Below are 18,061 nucleotides of genomic sequence, written 5' to 3'. Positions count from 1 at the left end.
GGAAAATACTCCAGATTACTTTCACAGAAGGTAAAGAAAGGGAGGCCAAGCAATGAATTCAGTGAGAGTCATTAGCATTACAGAAGACCCAGAAGGAGAATTCAAGACTGGTGGTTAAGGAGTGGAGAAGAAAGTGCATAGTGAGGAAAGCAATGGAAATATTGTAATGAAGGAAAGGAGAAGTGGAGACAGAAGATGAAAAGATGAGAGGATTGATAACTGTGCCCAGGACCGAACAACAAACGTGGGACCAACAAGACACACCTAAAGAAGATCGGATGTTTACTGGAACACAAACCAAACAAGATGAAATGTGTCTTTGGAGAGTAAGAAGTAGATGGTGGAGAAGCAAATCTTGATAACGAACAAAGAGTTAGTGAGAAAAGACAAGAAATAAGATAATCATTGGTGATAAACTTAAAAAGAGATAGTGAACACAGAGCCACGTTGCTGATGAACTGATCGTGACATTCGAGTAGGTTGTCACTGGCTCAAGGCTGAGGTCACGCTGTTACTCCTGTGTGTCGGATGGAAGTTAAGGCTTTTCTCTGCCTCACTACAATCAATGATGTTTTTCTTTTGTGTTTGTTGTAATTCTTGTTCTTTCTTTCATTCTCTCGTTCATATTCTCTATAATTTTTTACCTCTCTATTGCATTAAACAAACGCCACTAATTACCTCAATATTTACCAAATACTTTAATATAACCAACTACTCGTATGTTATGTTAATTTTCCTATTGTTTGTTTCACTCGCACACTTTTTATTTGTTTGTTCCTCTCCTCTACAGTAAACAAACACATTCTGTACAGTAGTCCTATATTCTCCCTTCACTCTTGTTTTGTGTGTACGTGTGTATCGAGGCTTGTTGCTTTTACCCGCTGCTGATGCTATTTATGGGGAGAGGGAACAGTTGCCGAGGCTGGTCATGAGAGTTGCACGAGCTGGTCATGTGAAAGGTGTATATTATGATCAGGGACGTTGCAGAGGCTGGTGATAAAGAGCTGTAGATGCTGTAGAGGCTTATAGATGCTGTAGAGGCTTATAGATGTTGTAGGGGCTTATAGATGCTGTAGGGGCTTATAGATGCTGTAGAGGCTTATAGATGTTGTAGGGGCTTATAGATGCTGTAGGGGCTTATAGATGCTGTAGAGGCTTATAGATGTTGTAGGGGCTTATAGATGCTGTAGAGGCTTATAGATGCTGTAGAGGCTATAGATGCTGTAGAGGCTATAGATGCTGTAGAGGCTATAGATGTTATCGAGGCTTATAGATACTGTAGAGGCTATAGATGCTGTAGAGGCTATAGATGCTGTAGAGGCTATAGATGTTATCGAGGCTTATAGATGCTGTAGAGGCTTATATAGATGCTGTAGAGGCTATAGATGCTGGTTAAGAAAATTGAAGAGGTTGGTTACTAGAGTCACCCAGTTCTCTCGTGGTTGAGTGTCAGTGGCAGCCGCTGGTGGGCGTAAATTTCTCCGGTAACGTCGGTAATACTAGTGTTTCAAGTTATAAGATGTATTAGTGTGGCTGTTGATAATTTATAGTGTTGGTGGTGCTGGCAGGTGACCAACAGGAAGTTATATAGTGGCTTAATGGTGTTTTAGAGTTGCAAGATCCAGTATGGCTGGTCACAGTTAATTGCAGTAGAGTTGGCAGTCGTACCCGGAAGTGTTGGGGTGACCTTTTGGGGATGGTTCTTGTGTAAAGGTCCTGTCTCACACTCACGCCAAACATATTCACTTAATGACTTATGTACTAGTTGGATCTCTCTCTCTCTCTCTCTCTCTCTCTCTCTCTCTCTCTCTCTCTCTCTCTCTCTCTCTCTCTCTCTCTCTACTTTCACATGAGTGTTCCTGACCTAACGACAAGTGGCACACGACTTTTCAACACCAACACAAAACTATCACCATGTAGGGTCACTCACAGATCGACCACTGGTGACCCAACATTGAACTCCTCCCCACACCCTCCCTGCCCATGCTCTTACCTCTTAAATACCCAAGACCCTCAAACCATAGAGAAAATGAGAGAAAATTCAATAAGTGAAGAAAGGAGTAAGGAAACAACTGATCAGAACGGGTAAGAGGTAGAAGAAAGATCAAGGAGGGGTGTGGCAAGACAAAGAAGAATAAGAAGAAACAGAGAGTAAAACAGGAAGAAGCAGAACAAGGAGTCAAGAATCCCAGGAAGGCAGAGTAGGAAGCACATGGCTCAAGGAGGAGCAGAAAAAGGGAAGACAAGTGTAGAGAAGACAAGGAGGTATAGAGAGAGAGAGAGAGAGAGGGGAAAGGGGAGAGGGGGTGATGCAGGGAGGAGTTGAGAGAGGTCTGGATGAGACAAGTAGGGATGGGTAGGGGTAGAAGGGAGAGGCAGAGCGGGGTAGATGAGGGAAGGGCTGGGCAGGTAGGGAGGTAGGTACAGGGCAGGTAAGGAGGTAGGGTAGGACAGGTAAGAAAGTGGGGTAGGGCAGGGCGTGCCGGGTATCAACTCAAACTGGTAACTCCACCCACGGACAATTGGCTCTTACCACAAACAAACACTCATCTTCCCCCTATCACACACACACACACACACACACACACACACACACACACACACTCCTCTGATGACCCCACAGCGACCCACCTGCCCGAGAGGTGGGAGAGGAGATGATATTTCACAATAACTCCCAAACCTTGACTTTTCCCATGTGAGTTCCTTGGAAGTCACGTTCATGGTTAGACTGGGACGCCTGGGCCCCACACTGTGCCAGAAACCCTGAGAAACATTGAAGACGAGGGACCTGAGGCGCTGGTTAATGGCACTTGCCTTGAGTTGAGGTCCTTCACAGAGACATCCGGGGTAGACGTCAGGCACTTCTTGTGTAATTTTCTACAACCTTTGAAGTCCTTCGTACGTACACCCAGAGGGGTTTGTTAATGTAAATTCACGTACAACTTGTTAAACCAAGTGAGGTCCTTTACAGAGCATCTAGAGGTAGGCTGCGGATATTTCAAGTACACTCTACCACAGTCCTTGGAGACCTTCACTCATAGGTCCACAGTAAATAATATCACGCCTTGCCACATTACTTGGCATCTTTCGTGGAGACGTCCAGGTGAGACAGTGACGAGATACTTAAGCATCTTTTGCCTTGATCCTCGAGATCCTTCAGAAAGGTGCCGAGGGTTACATTCTTGGGGATATACTTCTAGTGCAATCCGGTAAAACTCTTAAGGTTGTTCAGTGAAGCGTCAGGAGGGAGGATGAAGCCACATAGTCCATCTAGGCTTCCTCCTCAGCTACACAGGCACCCAGGGATAGTTACTGAGGAGAGAATTCCTTTAAATTTGGAGCCAAACCCTCGACTATACCTGGAGTCATTTCACAGATGACTGGTCAAATGGCCACCAGTGCTAATAGATCCAAACTAACTATTAGGGTTGGGAGCCTAATCGTGATAGGCCCAAACTCAAAGGTTAAATTAGGTTAGATTAGATCAGATTAGCTCGAAGGAAAGTTGGACCGGGAGCGAGGGGGGGGGGGGTATTTAACTTGTAATCACTTCAAGTAACTATTTACAAAGACCACCAAGCATCGCCTCTGCCTCACGTACTGCCCACCTCTCTAACATTCACGCCACATTCTCCTTCCAGTCTTGTAATCTTTCTATCTGTGTTGAATGTAGTATCTTTCTTTATGCTATAAAGACATAATCTGCCGATTTTTTATGCTGCATGCTTTATCTTTCTCTAGCTATGCTGCATTCTGTTCCTTTCGTTATGCAGCATACTGTATCTTTAAGCTACACACATATCTGGCTCTAACCTCCATGCTATGCCCATCTCAGTACCAAATCTCTATTTCTGAGCTCCTTGCTGTCTCTAACTCTACTCTGAATGTCACACGCCAGCAGAATCAAAATAAGGTTTCATATGATGGGAAGGATTTGACTTCACTCCGCAGGTCTGGACAAAGACGCTGGAGTTACCTCATCACCACCACCGACCGTCTCTCCGTGATCGGATCTATCGTGAGTCTTTTGTTTCCTCCTCACTCCCCCACCCCCTTAAGGTCCGGATTAGCAAAGGTTCGTGCGATAATCTGTCATCCCTTCTTAACTGTGAAGTTCAAGAGAGAACACTTCTAGCTTACAGTATAAACATATTAGAGTTCTCCACCCTAATTGGAGATGAGAGAACGCTGCTAGTTGTGGTAGGGATCTAAATTAATTTCTCGATTAACTGGAATTTAAGAGAACGTAATTATGTAAGTCTAATTAAATTCCTCGTCTTCCCTTAACTGCAGATGGAAGAACAACCACTTTTTCAGTTGCGGTTTAGCCTCTTGCAGTAAAATCTTCCAAGAGATGTTACGACAACATTGGACACGACCTCTGAGAGTTTCCGTGGAGTGAAGCTTACTGACCTGCAGCTGCGTCAGGAGGGAGGAGCGACTGCCAGAGACTGCACCCGGGTGTTCTGTCAGGCCAGTAAGGTACCAGATGCGACCACTCAAGGCTTACCCAACAAGCCAACACTGCCCGTCACCTCTTGTTAAAAAGAATGTACTGGTTTGTTTTAGCTTTACGTGTAAGATCAATGCCAGCCGAAAACATTATACAGTACAGTACCTCATACTTCAGTACTTCACGTCTGCCTATCACCTTTTGAGAGACATTTCTCACCCTCACCTGTAGCAATAATACCCCCACTTGTCCTGGACCAAGATGTAGTAGCATAATCAGGACGTAGGTGACGTCTCAATCAGCAGCAGGTGAGAGGCGGCGAGCGACAGGTTATCACACCTGGCAACTCACCGATCTCCACCCAACACAGGCTGCTGACACCTGCACTCACACCTTCACTTTCCTGCCTTATAAAGTCTTTCTCCTCTTGATGAATTTTCATGACGAATATACAACGATTTCATATACAGTGCAGATGTATTTTGAAGAGTGAGAAACAACACCGGCTAGCAAGATAAGAGAGACTGAGAGAAATTTTAGATTCCTCTATATCTTACTTGACATGTGTACACCTAGGTATAAATCCCACTTTTCGAATCGAATGAACTTGTAAAATTAAGAATTAAAGTTGCCTTAAGATGTAGGTCGGTCCCCCCTCTTCCTATTATCACCTTTGTTTATTTATACATGGTAATAATAATAATAATACATATCGGTACATGCTCTAGGACTCATGTCTAAGAACAGTGTACATAGGCCATATACACTGTACCACTGGAACCCAGGATACACTGTAGACGGTAAAGTATCGCGGTTAATAACTGTAAAGGTCAATAGTCATATACGGCCTCACATAAACCATTACAATACAAACGAATGTAGTGAAGATATCGGAGACTGTGTGTGTGTGTGTGAGAGGGGACTAACCTATTATTGGCCAGTCAAGCTATGATTGCCAATGACGTCATTCAAAGCCTTCCCACTCACTACCAGTGCCTTGAGCAGCCAACACACAACGTGGGCATGTACCACCTCTCCCTTTTTACACACTATCTGTCTCCTCTCTTTCATTTTCTCTCTTTTTTTTTACGTTCATAAAGAGAAAGGAAACTATTTATTCCCATTTCTCTGGTTCCCGCACCCCAGGGTACTCGAGGCAGTCACCCCACACACACCCTCCCACCACGTACTGTAGGTGAACCAGGGAGCCAAGCATACAAGAGGTGGTGGTGGTGGTGAGAGAGAGGGTTGCGGTGTTGAGAGTGGTGGTGGTGGTGGTGATGATGATGTGAGTGGTGGTGGTGGTGACGATGAGAGAGTGATGGTGATGAGAGAGGCTAATGGTGATGAGAGAGAGGCTGATGGTGATGATAATTGGAGAGAAGGTAGCGGTGAGAGAGCTTGCAGTGTCGATAAATAGGGGAAGTGATAGTGGGAGAGGTGATGATGATGATGATGAGAGAGGTGATAGTGGTTGTGTTGGTGGAGCAGTCAAGGTTTGTGTGGTGCCACCTTCGTCATTCACGGGTCAAGGATATCCAGCAAGGAGGAGGAGGAGGGAGAGGTGGGGAAAGAAGGGAGGAGGAGGAGGGAGAGGTGGGGAAAGAGGAGGAGGGAGAGGTAGGAAAGAGGAGGGAGGAGGAGGAGAGGTGGGGAAGAGGAGGAGGGAGGGAGAGGGGGAAAAGAGGAGGAGGGAGGAGGGAGGTGGGGAAAGAGGGAGGAGGAGGAGAGGTAGGGAGAGGGAGGAGGAGGAGGAGGTGGGGAAGAGGAGGAGGAGGAGGAGGGAGGTGGGGGAAGAGGAGGAGGGAGGGAGGAGGAGAGGTGGGGAAAAGAGGAGGAGGGAGAGGTAGGGAAGAGAGGAGGAGGAGGGAGAGGTAGGGAAAAGAGGGAGGAGGAGGTGGGGGAAGAGGTGGGGAAAGAGGAGGGAGAAGGAGGAGGTGGGGGGAGGGAGAAGAAGGGGAGGAGGTGGGGGAGGAGGAGGAGGTGGGGAAAGAAGAGGAGGAGGAGGGGGAGATGGGGAAAGAGGAGGAGGAGGAGGAGGAGGAGAAATAGAAGGGGGGAGAAGAGAAGAAATAGTAGAGAGAATCGGTGTAGTAGTAGGAAGAATGTTGGCAAGAAATAATGAAGATGAAGAAAAGAAATGAAGGAGGAAGAGGAGGAAGGTGAATATTCAGAATAGAAAGAGGAGGAGGAGGAGGAGGAGCAGGAGGAGGAGTGGTATAAGAAACGTTGAAGGGTGAGTAAGACTTTGTTACCGGCGACGAACATGTTTACAAATACGAGACCAAAGTCGGTACCTATAAGCAGGGATAAACAACATAATATACTGTACAGGGCAGAGAGGCAACCACCCATGACTTGTGACAAATTACTCAGCGTCAATGTTTTAGTCTTGAAGTTACTTTTTGTTGGAGTGTCAGTTAACCTATTTGTTATACATGTGCTGTTTCAGTTGGTTTATTACGTCCATCTGTAATACATTCATAAACTATCATGTGTAAGTTGTGGTCAGTAAACCCAGTAAACTTATCTATCTACATAAGAGGCAAGAGAAGGTATAGGGCTACATAACATAAGTCTCGCTCCCCGCCTTGTGTAGCTTCGTATATACGGGTACAATCTCGCCAGCAGGAGTGTGGTCGATGGATAAAGAGTCCAGGGTGCTCCTAGAGGAGAACCTGAAGGAGGGTGGGAGCTACAGTCAGCTTGATCGTCTGTCCTTATTGGGGTTTGATGTTTAGAAAGTGAGGCAGGAAAAATCCCCGTCCCCGCCTTCCCCCCTTCTTCCTCTCTCGGTTTGATGGGATAAGTGTGGGCGTTACAGTGCGGGTGTCTCTGTGTGGGTGTACCACGTGGGTTTATAGTATGGGCGTTCCAGTGTGGGTTTGTCCTATGTGGGTGTACCATGTGGGCTTTCCAGTGTAGGTGTACCGTGTGGGGGTTCCTGTGTGGGTGTACAGTGTGGGCGTTTGTGTAAGGGTGTAGCCCTCTGTGTCACCGTTTTTACATAATTGTACAGTGTCGGTGTCTTGAGAATGAGTTGGCGATGATGAGATGAAGAGGAGGAGGATAGTGAAGTGGGGTGCTGCTGAGCTGGAGCGCCATAGAGTGGGGCGGGGCAGGGCGAGGCGAGGGGCAGGGTACGTGGGGGGTCTCAGGTTGGTCACCATGGCAGCGCCTGAAGGTGGCTTGTTCCACCTCACACCCTTAGTGCCGCATTGGTGTTGAGGACGTCACTCTGACTCACTATAAAACCTCATACACAACACAGGTGACGTCTGGACACAAGTAATGCCTGAACACGGGCGCCGTCTTAACATGGGTAACGTCTAGTCATTGGTAATGCTTGGAAACGAAAGCAGCTAGAACAGGGTAACCTCTGGACTCGGGAGAAGTGTTAACACGAACGACGGACAAACACTATGTGTGTGTGTGTGTGTGTGTGTGTGTGTGTGTGTGTGTGTGTGTGTAGTGGCGACGCCCAGGCACGAGACACTCCTGTAGTGAGGGTCCTCGTCCCTGTGTTCCCTCCTTGGTGGTGCCTCAACTGGCTCACTCCCGCCACCAGTCATCTTCTGACTCTTTTACTGACATCTTTCCTCTTTCTATCTTTTCTGTATTTTTTCCTTGATCTTTTTGTAACGGTATATTTCCCTCAAAGTGTCTGTCTCCAAGTGACTCTAAGCTGCAGTTCTTTGTGTTCATCTCTCAGCAATAATGAGTCTTTTTCTTATAATATTATTTTCCTTCCACCTTTCCTCGTAGAAAAATCTGGATCATAGTCTCAGGATTCAGAGGCTAAATATTCTTCTAACTGGATGTATTAGAGCACATCTGACTGCCTCAAGTCAGCTACAACATAGACATGGCAGGCTAAAATTACATTAAAATTCCACTGTGACGGCATGACACAAGGATGCTTAGCGCGAGTCACGGGTTAAAAGTTTACTTCAAAGTTTCTCAAAATCCTCGCCTGGATCCCCATTCTAAGGCGAGACTCTTGAACTTATGAAACTGAATTTTCCTCGTAATTGGAGATGCAATAACGCAGCTGCAGTAACTGGCTCATTTAGGATAAAACACAAAAATCAAATGCAAAGTGGCATAAAAATTAGTGAAATTCTATCTTTTCTCGATACTTAGTTCCAATTAAAGGACAAAGGCAACGTACACCATCTTCATGAATCTGGACCCTGGCCCAGACTCCTAATTTGAGACGGGGAAAATATCTAACTTACGACGAATCCTTTAGAATCCCGCCTAGATCCCCAACTTGAGACAGGAAAGTACGTATCGTACGACGATCGCAAAATTATGGTCCAGTTTTTATTTAACTCTTGAAGTTTTCAGAATAAAGGCTAATACCCCCACCCGGAGAATGGACAATATTATTTAACTTATGAAGCTCTCAGAATGGTGGCCCAGATCCTTGCCTTATACGTAGGAGGGGAGCAGGACATAGAGGGCGGCCTTATGATTTATTACGCTAGACCAGGGATCCCCTCCGCTCACCAGCGCTCCATATTTGATGCATATCTGTTCCCGCCGTCTCTCTCATCCCTTCAGTGAGACCCAAGGCGGTGGACGAGGTCGCTGCCACCGCTGAGCTTAAAGCAGATGGATGATGTCTAGCGCAAGGTCTATTGTCGAGGTGTGTTCCTCTACACCACATACCCAGCTATCAGCGTGAATAATACATTATAACAAGCTAACATATACTGCCAGGCATAAGGAATAATTCAAAGCTACAGCAAAATAACGTTACTATAAACTATGACAATAACAATAATGTAACTAAAGTTATTGTACTGTACTTTACTGACATGGTTCTGACGTAAGACACAACAGGGAGGGGCAAATTTATGCGCACGGCTGCCAGAGTCAATATGTGTGTGTGTCAAATGAAGGAGTATAATATCAAAGGTGTTCACAACAATGTGTCCTGTTATCGTGTTTGCAAATACTGTGTTTGGTGTTCATATTTTATGAAGTGTGAGAGAGTGAACAAAATGCACAGAGGGGCTTTGTAAGTGCTTGAAATACCCACTGTATATTACGTTCACTATCAAGAATACAGGTTATGATAAAGACATTTCATACGCGTTTGAAACACTATAGTGCACTCTGTTCACTGTCTCAGCCCTTACAAAATAACAGGACAGAGGCTTTTCTATACGGTGGGAAATGACTGCAGGTTGTCTTGGTACAGTACAATATATCACGTACAACTTTCTCGTCCTGGAATGGAAGCAGTCTTCTCCTCTGTACCAAGTGAACGACTCGAGAAAACCTTAATCAAGTCTCACCGCGTGACCTGGCAGGCCTCCCTACTACTACTACTAGTTGTGAAGCTCACTCACTCCATTTTCCAACATTTAAGATAAAACAATTAAATTTTTCTGTGGGATCGATACTGATCACTCATAAATACCAGATTTATCATATCAACATGAGTATATTCCCAATAACAGTAATGCTAATAATAACTGCAGGAGTTCTATTATAGCCGTTCTTATTTAGGTACACTGACATAATTATAGGAACAGCTCAACATTTCCGGAAGCCACGTCTTTGTGATATTGTCATAACAGGGATATCACTGAACGTGTATCTATAACTTGCACGTAAAGTTACGATGACCTCCGTGATAAATCTGAATAATTAGTCATAAGTATAAAAACCTTCTTTAGAGAAACAAGGAACGGATACTAAAGACTAAACTTGTTTTTAAGATGAATCGATAACGTCCTAAACAGGTGGGTGTGGGAAGGAATGCTGACTACAGAGGTCAAGGATTGGCAGTCGAGAGCTGTAAGGAAACCCACTGTAGTGCAAAACAGATATCGGGCCACGCTTCCGATCACTTGTTGTACAGTAAAGCCCAGTCTTAAGGCTGCTAAGAGAATACTGATACAGGTCTAGAGCTTCATAATGACACGGTGGTCAAAGGAGGGTCCTGTCTTACACGGTGGTCAATGATAAATCTAGTTCAAAACTTTATCTTTAAATAAACGATATAGATAAGGTCAATTCTTTACAGAGAAATAGTAATAAAGTGCACAATTATCTTTAAGAGATTAATCCTCTCTATCGAGGTGATTGTACACCTACACTCATCACCATGTAAGTTGTAAGGCTTAGACTTTTTCCTAACCTAACCAAGCCAGAACGAAATGCTGGACTACCCGGAAAACGAACACTACTTCCTCGGCACGCTATTACAAATTACCTCTCACCACTCTCACTTAACTCCCGCTCTCCCCCATCCCCACCACACCACTTGCCTCTCCCCCTCCACCCTAATTGCCATTCACATGGTCTACCAAGTTCCGATAAGATGCAGACGGCAGCATGAACAATAATATAACACATGGTCAAGGATGAATATCATCAATCCAGGTGAACTAAACCATGAATAAAAGTTAGCCATACAAATCAGAGCCAGTTAACGTGTGGTGAAGAGATGTGATAACCCAGAAAAAAGATCGACTCAATTGTTAGATCAGACTAGGTTAAACCCCTTAGCCAGGTCACGACATAAGAACAAACACTCTGCACATCCATTACATCATAATCCCAGTTCCTCCAGCATAGTGCTGACAGCTGCAATTCCAAATGAAAAGTTGATACTGTACTCCAGTCATAACGATGTCTGTGAATACGAATGCATGCTTGAGTCTAACTGTATATGTGTATGTGATGTGTTTGTGCCGTAACTTTTCCAGATGAGACAATAAATAATTATTTATTGTCTCAGTACATATAAATTACATATAAATTATAATTTATATGTACTGTATAGCACATCTCTTGTTAATGGTTGGAGCCTCATGAAGGTATACTGTCCAATTAGTTTCATGAGTTGCTCCTATACACTACCCATGTCTAGGACCTAGGGTAGTGGTGTATTCCCTTGCACCTGCCCGTGTCCACGACCAGGGATAGTGTGGGGCCCGCGATGTGTGTAGTGTAGTCTGGCCTGGCCTGGCCCGGCCTGCGGACGTTCACCCGAGAGCCATTTCCAAAGGGCAGAGACTTGGTGTAGACGGCACCGCATACTCCACGTCGGACCCGTATGTTCCGAATAAAAAAATATCTAGCTTATTTTTCTAAAGCTTAAATAACGATAAATACCAGCAGAAGTAAACAACTTGCGCTATAATGTGGTACAAGTTGGCTAAAGAGTAACCTCTCTGGTATCCCCAACGTCGCTGCCCGCCTGCTGCTGCTGGCTGCCACAAGTCGCCACATGCCCGACTGCCTTCATTATTTCCACTTTCATGAGCGCCTTCACAACTGCTTCATGCAGGAGCCCGTGAGATGGTGTAAGTGTGGCAGGGAGAGAATGAGAAAGAGAGCTGAAGCAGAAACTCAAGCACTATCCTCGGGCAGGAGCAGCCTCGTTAGATAGGGCCCTGAAAACCTCCAAAGTCATCTCGCTCTTACGAATCTCAGTAGATTGTGACTCGCTGAATTCCGGGGCGCATGTCACAAGTTTTGCTATTACCATCTTCAGTCTTATGTCTAGGGCAAAATAAAACTATCATTTCAGTTCACACTGGAATCTAAAGTCTAACCTACAGTACATGCAGGGCTTATATATACTGATTAATATCAATAAAAAGATGAATTCATTACTCGATTACTTCGCTTTCTTATAATAATCTCTGCGAGTGAGAGAGGTAGAAATTTAAAATACCCGAGAATGACATACCGCTTTGGAGAACGATTGATGTGTCTCGGATTGGCAAGGCCATTACTGAATTCCTCGCCGCTCATCCATACCACAGACCGGTTTGTTGTGATGCCTGCTTCTCACTTAGCGGAAATTACGTTATTATTGAAACCCTGTTGCTTCATCGCCATACTGCCCTCTCACCCCTACCACACTGTTACACCACAGTAATCTAAATGTTCTTCCTCCACCACCGTCACTACCATCATCACCATACAGAGTCACCACCATATATCGCACAGCTCTTCCCTCACTTCCATCAACATAATATATTCTTCTATTACCAACACTAACATCCACAACCGTCACCACATTTCCACGGCGCCCACACTACTACATCACCAGATCCTTCACTATTGCACCACCACCGTTTCCTCCAATTCTCATACCCGGCCCCCAGCCAGCCATTTCATAATGCAGGCAATATTCTTGGCTCAAACAGAGATGGCCGCGTGCTGCAGTGTAAGAGTGGGGTAACTTTCTCCTACCCTTACACGATTATTCTTGAATGGGATTTTCTTTCCCTTCCCCCGCTGTTTCCATTAAGGATATCTTGCTATTTTCCTTGCTCGCCAGGAGGACAAACACTTTTTACACGAAATAATGGGAAAACTCTATCCCTGTGTTTGGCATGGACAACTAAACACTATTCTTCACTTACGAAAGGTAGCATTATTCTCTAAAAGGACAACTAGCCCTTCTCATTGCAAAACGGACAAGAAGCATTATCTCTCAAATGACATATAACACCATGTATTATATTATTTGAATGCAACTACAGATTTTCTCTTAAAAAACAACTGTACTCCTCACTGTAAAAAGAACATGCAATACGTTTCGATGTATTTAATATAGAGTTCACATTTCCCTCTATAATTAGTACAACTATAACTGTATGTTGGAAGGGTAATTACCACACTACCTGTATGTAGGCTACTCGCATTGAAAAGGCAGGTATGTCACGTCTCCCAGAAATGCAAAAATTCACAGGAAAGTCAATGTTAACTTTGGAAGTCAAACCAACATGTAAATATTTGTCTTTTAATATGGGTTTGTTTTCCACTGTATCTGCCAACTGTATTTGTTTATTCAGTTCAGTTTAAAGTTTATCCATCTATCGGTGTGTACAGTATTGGGAAAACCAGAATTAAATTAAAATTTTTGTCCTTTTATATATAAAGGAAAATACATACGCCTGTACATCATATATATATAATTTGTCATTTCAAAACTACTCGGTTAATGTTCAGCTATACATTTTCCCTTGGTGAGGGTCCATTAAATTTTTATTAAGCTTAAAGTCAAAATTTAGGGCAGGTTCCACCGTTATCCTGCAATTACATATGTAGTGTGTTGTGTCTCAGACGGTCTTTAAATACCTCGTTTAATTTTCTTATATTACACTGAACACATTCCAGTACCCAACAGTGCCAGTATTCTTGTTGTAACAAACTTGAATATTCTTATTACTCCTCTGATGCGTTTCTCCATATATCCCTCTCACCTTATTTACTCTCGTTACTTGTTTTTATATAGGACCCTTTCTCTCTGTATCTCTTATGGTTCTTTGTGTAGTTTTTACCTAAGTATCGTCACCAAAGTTCTTATCTGAAATTACATCCTAGATTTATTATTACTGGACCACTGGGTTGAAATATTGTACAACTATTAGCCTGGGTTCTGTTTTGTCATTGTCCGTTTGGCAGAGGAAAGGCTGACGAGAAAAGCCTGCAGAAGGAGGGAGATGAGGGAAGAAGGATAAGTATATAAAAAACAAGGTGAATAGACATAGTAAAATGCGAACTAGAAAGAGAAGAGGAGTAGATGGTAAAGGCACTGGGCAGAGAGCAATGTGTGTTTTATAAAATATAAAATAACCCATACAAGTACATTTTTCATTTAAAATTGGTAATTATGTTGTCATAGTAAAAAAAAAAAAGCATAGATAAATTAGCTTTTAATCATTCAATATAAAAATGTAGATTCACTGTGACCGAACAAAAATTTTCCAAACTCAGAACACCTAAATGGTTCTACTATAATAGGTGTTTGGCAAAATTTGTCTTCACTGTACATAAATCAAATTCGATGATTTTTCTAACAGTAGTGTAATAAACAGGGAAATTAATGCACTGAACCCACACATTTAACAACACAGAAAAAGAATTTTGTTCACACAAAACATATACCTGTATAGCATAATGCATTTATTGGTAAATAAATACATACATACTACAAGTGCACTTAACGTAAATACAAAGTTAGGTTTCATCACATAACTCAAATAATAAACAAATCCGACAAGGGCGGAGGAACACATGGAAAACACAATCCGGGACTGAGTGCAGTCTACTGGAAATGTGGTTTACGGATAACAACAATAATGATGATAATGATGATGATAATAATAATAATAATAATAATAATAATAATAATAATAATAATAATAATAACAATAATAATAATAATAATAAGGGAATTTAATATAAGAAGTTAAACTGTAAATGCAGTGCAATTAACAAAAAAACCTGACTGGCGTGTATCAAAGGGTTTGAACTAATTAAAGCACAAATTATAAAGCTACGGTCCATTTCCGGAGTAGAAATATTATTTTGTTATGTCCTCAACAGCGAAGTCCATTATTGCTTTTTGCTAAATCTAGGCGCGAGTAAATTGGCTGATCAATAAGTAATTACTGGTCCATTTAGTGGTGTTGATTGGACCTGATCAGAGAGGAAGTCAAGCCGGCAAATACGATCTATAATCAATTACCCGCGGGAATTATGTGCCGCAGGCCATTCCTGTTACCCAAGCTCACCAAAATGAGGAGTAAGATTTACGTGGACCGCGCAACACGCCACACTAATAATAATAATAATAATAAACGGTTTATTGAAAAAGTTCGGCAGCCCGAAGGCTGAAAATATACATTGGACATAAATGACTTATTACATACATTGGTGGTTTAAGGTGAAGGAACATACAGTGAACATACAGATTAATGTTTACAGCGAAGGTCACGTAGATCATGTGAGCTGAGGTGTTGAACAGCAGACACGTAGTGTAGTAACTCCCTCACAGATGGCGTTATGAGGGGCCTGATGTGGTGTAATAATTTCCTCACAGATGGTGTATGAGGGGCCTGATGTGGTGTAATAATTTCCTCACAGATGGTGTTATGAGGGGCATCACATGGCGTAGTAATTCCCTCACGGATGGTGTTGAGGGGCATCACGTGGTGTAGTAATTCCCTCACAGATGGTGTATGAGGGGCCTGATGTGGTGTAATAATTTCCTCACAGATGGTGTTATGAGGGGCATCACATGGCGTAGTAATTCCCTCACGGATGGTGTTATGAGGAACCTCACATGATGCTGTAGCAACTCATTCACTAGGTGGTGTCGTAGCATCATGGGGACACCACTAGGTCTGTTGTCACAGGACCTCACTCACTCAAGTGAGGACCACACCTCAGGTCTCCCCATCGTGGAGTCTCAGGGGAATTATCACTGGGTACCTGGGACTCGCTGTGTGAGTGTTAGCTAGGGTACGACTCGGCTGTTACTGTTGAGTTGTTTTTCACTGACTTAAGCACTGTTCACCACTATTCAACACTGGTTCCATTCCTTTCCCAAATAGTAACTTCTGGCGAGAACTTGTTGATATTCCGGTGGGGAGGAGGGTTTAGGGGAGGGAGTTGGTATGGGCCAACATAATAGTTGACGTGGCTGCTGCTCGAGCAGCGGCAGGTGCGTCTTGACCCGTCGGTGGTCAACATAAGCAACACAAGACCCACACACATCACACACCCTTTTCACTCACACACTGCATAGATAGCCCTTCTACTCACACCAAATAGAGCACATCCCTCTCACTCACACCACCTACAGCACATCCCTCACTCACACCACAAAGAAGCACACCCCTCTCACTTACACCAGAGAGCACACTCTTCTCTCACACACCACAGAGAGGACAACACTCACGTAGAACAGAGAATACACCACCCTCACACACACCACACACGCAATCCAATACGCAAACACTACATGAAACACACCAAAAATAGAACACACACACACAGTAAACACCACATGCTCAACACACCATACAAAAAGCACATTTATCATAATCTATCACCCCCCCCCACCAAAAAAAAAAACCACGTTAGCAACATGCTAAATATGATAAACTTGGCAGTATTAACGTAACTCCCTCCCACTTGGTTATATATTCTGGTTAGTTGAACGAGGAACCCGTGACCTTTTGTGGTAAGTTCGTTATGTACTGAGTATTTTAAAGGGGACGGCAGATTTTACGGGACGCGAGAAACACTCTTAAACACTAAATCCGGACGATGTTTTATCAGGTCGAGGACTAGGAGAGCAATGGATAGTTGCCTAAATCGGGTTAACTATTTTGTAATGCCGACATACATGTATATGTTTTTCAAATCGCATATTTTTTTGCCAAATCCCCAGTTTACAGTACATGAAATATTATTATAACGGAGGTACAAGTATTTGTTCACACACACATACTGTAAAACATGAGACCACGGATGATAGATATTAGGACATGCATTTACTATGGTACGTATTTTAGCATAAGTAATGCAATGATTATTTATTTCGGAGTAATTAATATGATGTTCGGTTACCAAATGTAGTAGGATCAGTATGGCACAGAGCCACGCGTGCCAACCCTCCCGGGACATCACGAGTTGCATGTTGCATTTAGGAATTCATCGGACCAATCCTGGCAGATACTTTTTTGAGATAATGTACATCACAGTAATATCCGAATGGAAACTGTATAATGTAATACAGTAATAAAAAAAAGCAACTGTAGCTACAGTATAGTGTAACTGTAAGAGAAGGAAATTGTAACTACAGTATAATGCAGCGTAAAAGAAGGCAACGTAACTGAATAGAGGCAACTGTAATAGAGGGAGGCAACAGTAACAGTGATACACCAAAAAAAGTAGATACCTGTGCCAGCAATTCATTAAAAGAATGGTAAATGCAATAGTAAAAAAAAAATATGACGTAACTTTCAATAAATTGTCACTGGGAATTACCCAATTTGCTAGTATAAAAACACACACTGAAACCCCTGCTAAAACAATACAAACATTCATAAAGAAAAAGTAAAGTGATAAGCTATAATTACAATAATACACATAATTCTAGATAAATCAGAAAATCCAGTTCAATTTTGTAGACAATCACACCTAACCTAACCTTACCGCCCGTAGCCTATTCAAATCAACCATATACCGGTACTTATCGAACAAAACACCAATGTACGCATGAGTTGTCGAACAGAGAATCTGTCTCCCCTCTAAAGTTGTATATAATATAGTTTTGGCCAAGCTAAATATGAATAGTGATGGCTGGTTGCAAAGGCGAGGATTGGCCTTTATATTGTGTCCGGGAGATGGCAGCGAACATCAATCGAACTTCAGTGCAAATTACAATATTTTCATCCACGTAACAGAAACTTCGCCTCTAATACAGGAAGGTAATAATATCTACGTAGCCTCTCCAAGTGGTTTAAAAATAGGACAAAAATGTATAATTTTTCCCCAGATTGTAAAAATAATACCTTCTTTGTGTAGTACTGCCTTTACGGTTTAGTAACTAGCTTAGTTACAATGATACTGACATCAATAATAATATACAGTGCGTAACTTGGCATGCCATACACAATCTAACACTACAAACAGATAGCGTGTAAAGGAACATTTAAATATTAATAAATTAAACCGTAATTATAGTATACCCACAGTGTTTGAGATTGGTTATGTTACCTGGGAAAGTTTGGTTAGTATAGACTAGTTTTGGTTATATAGCTTCGCTTCGATTAAATC

Source organism: Homarus americanus, unplaced genomic scaffold, assembly GCF_018991925.1.
Source record: "Homarus americanus isolate GMGI-L3 unplaced genomic scaffold, GMGI_Hamer_2.0 scaffold57788, whole genome shotgun sequence".
Taxonomy (NCBI): Eukaryota; Metazoa; Arthropoda; class Malacostraca; order Decapoda; family Nephropidae; genus Homarus; species Homarus americanus.
The sequence above is the reverse complement of the archived record's forward strand: the minus strand, read 5'-3'. Positions refer to the sequence as shown.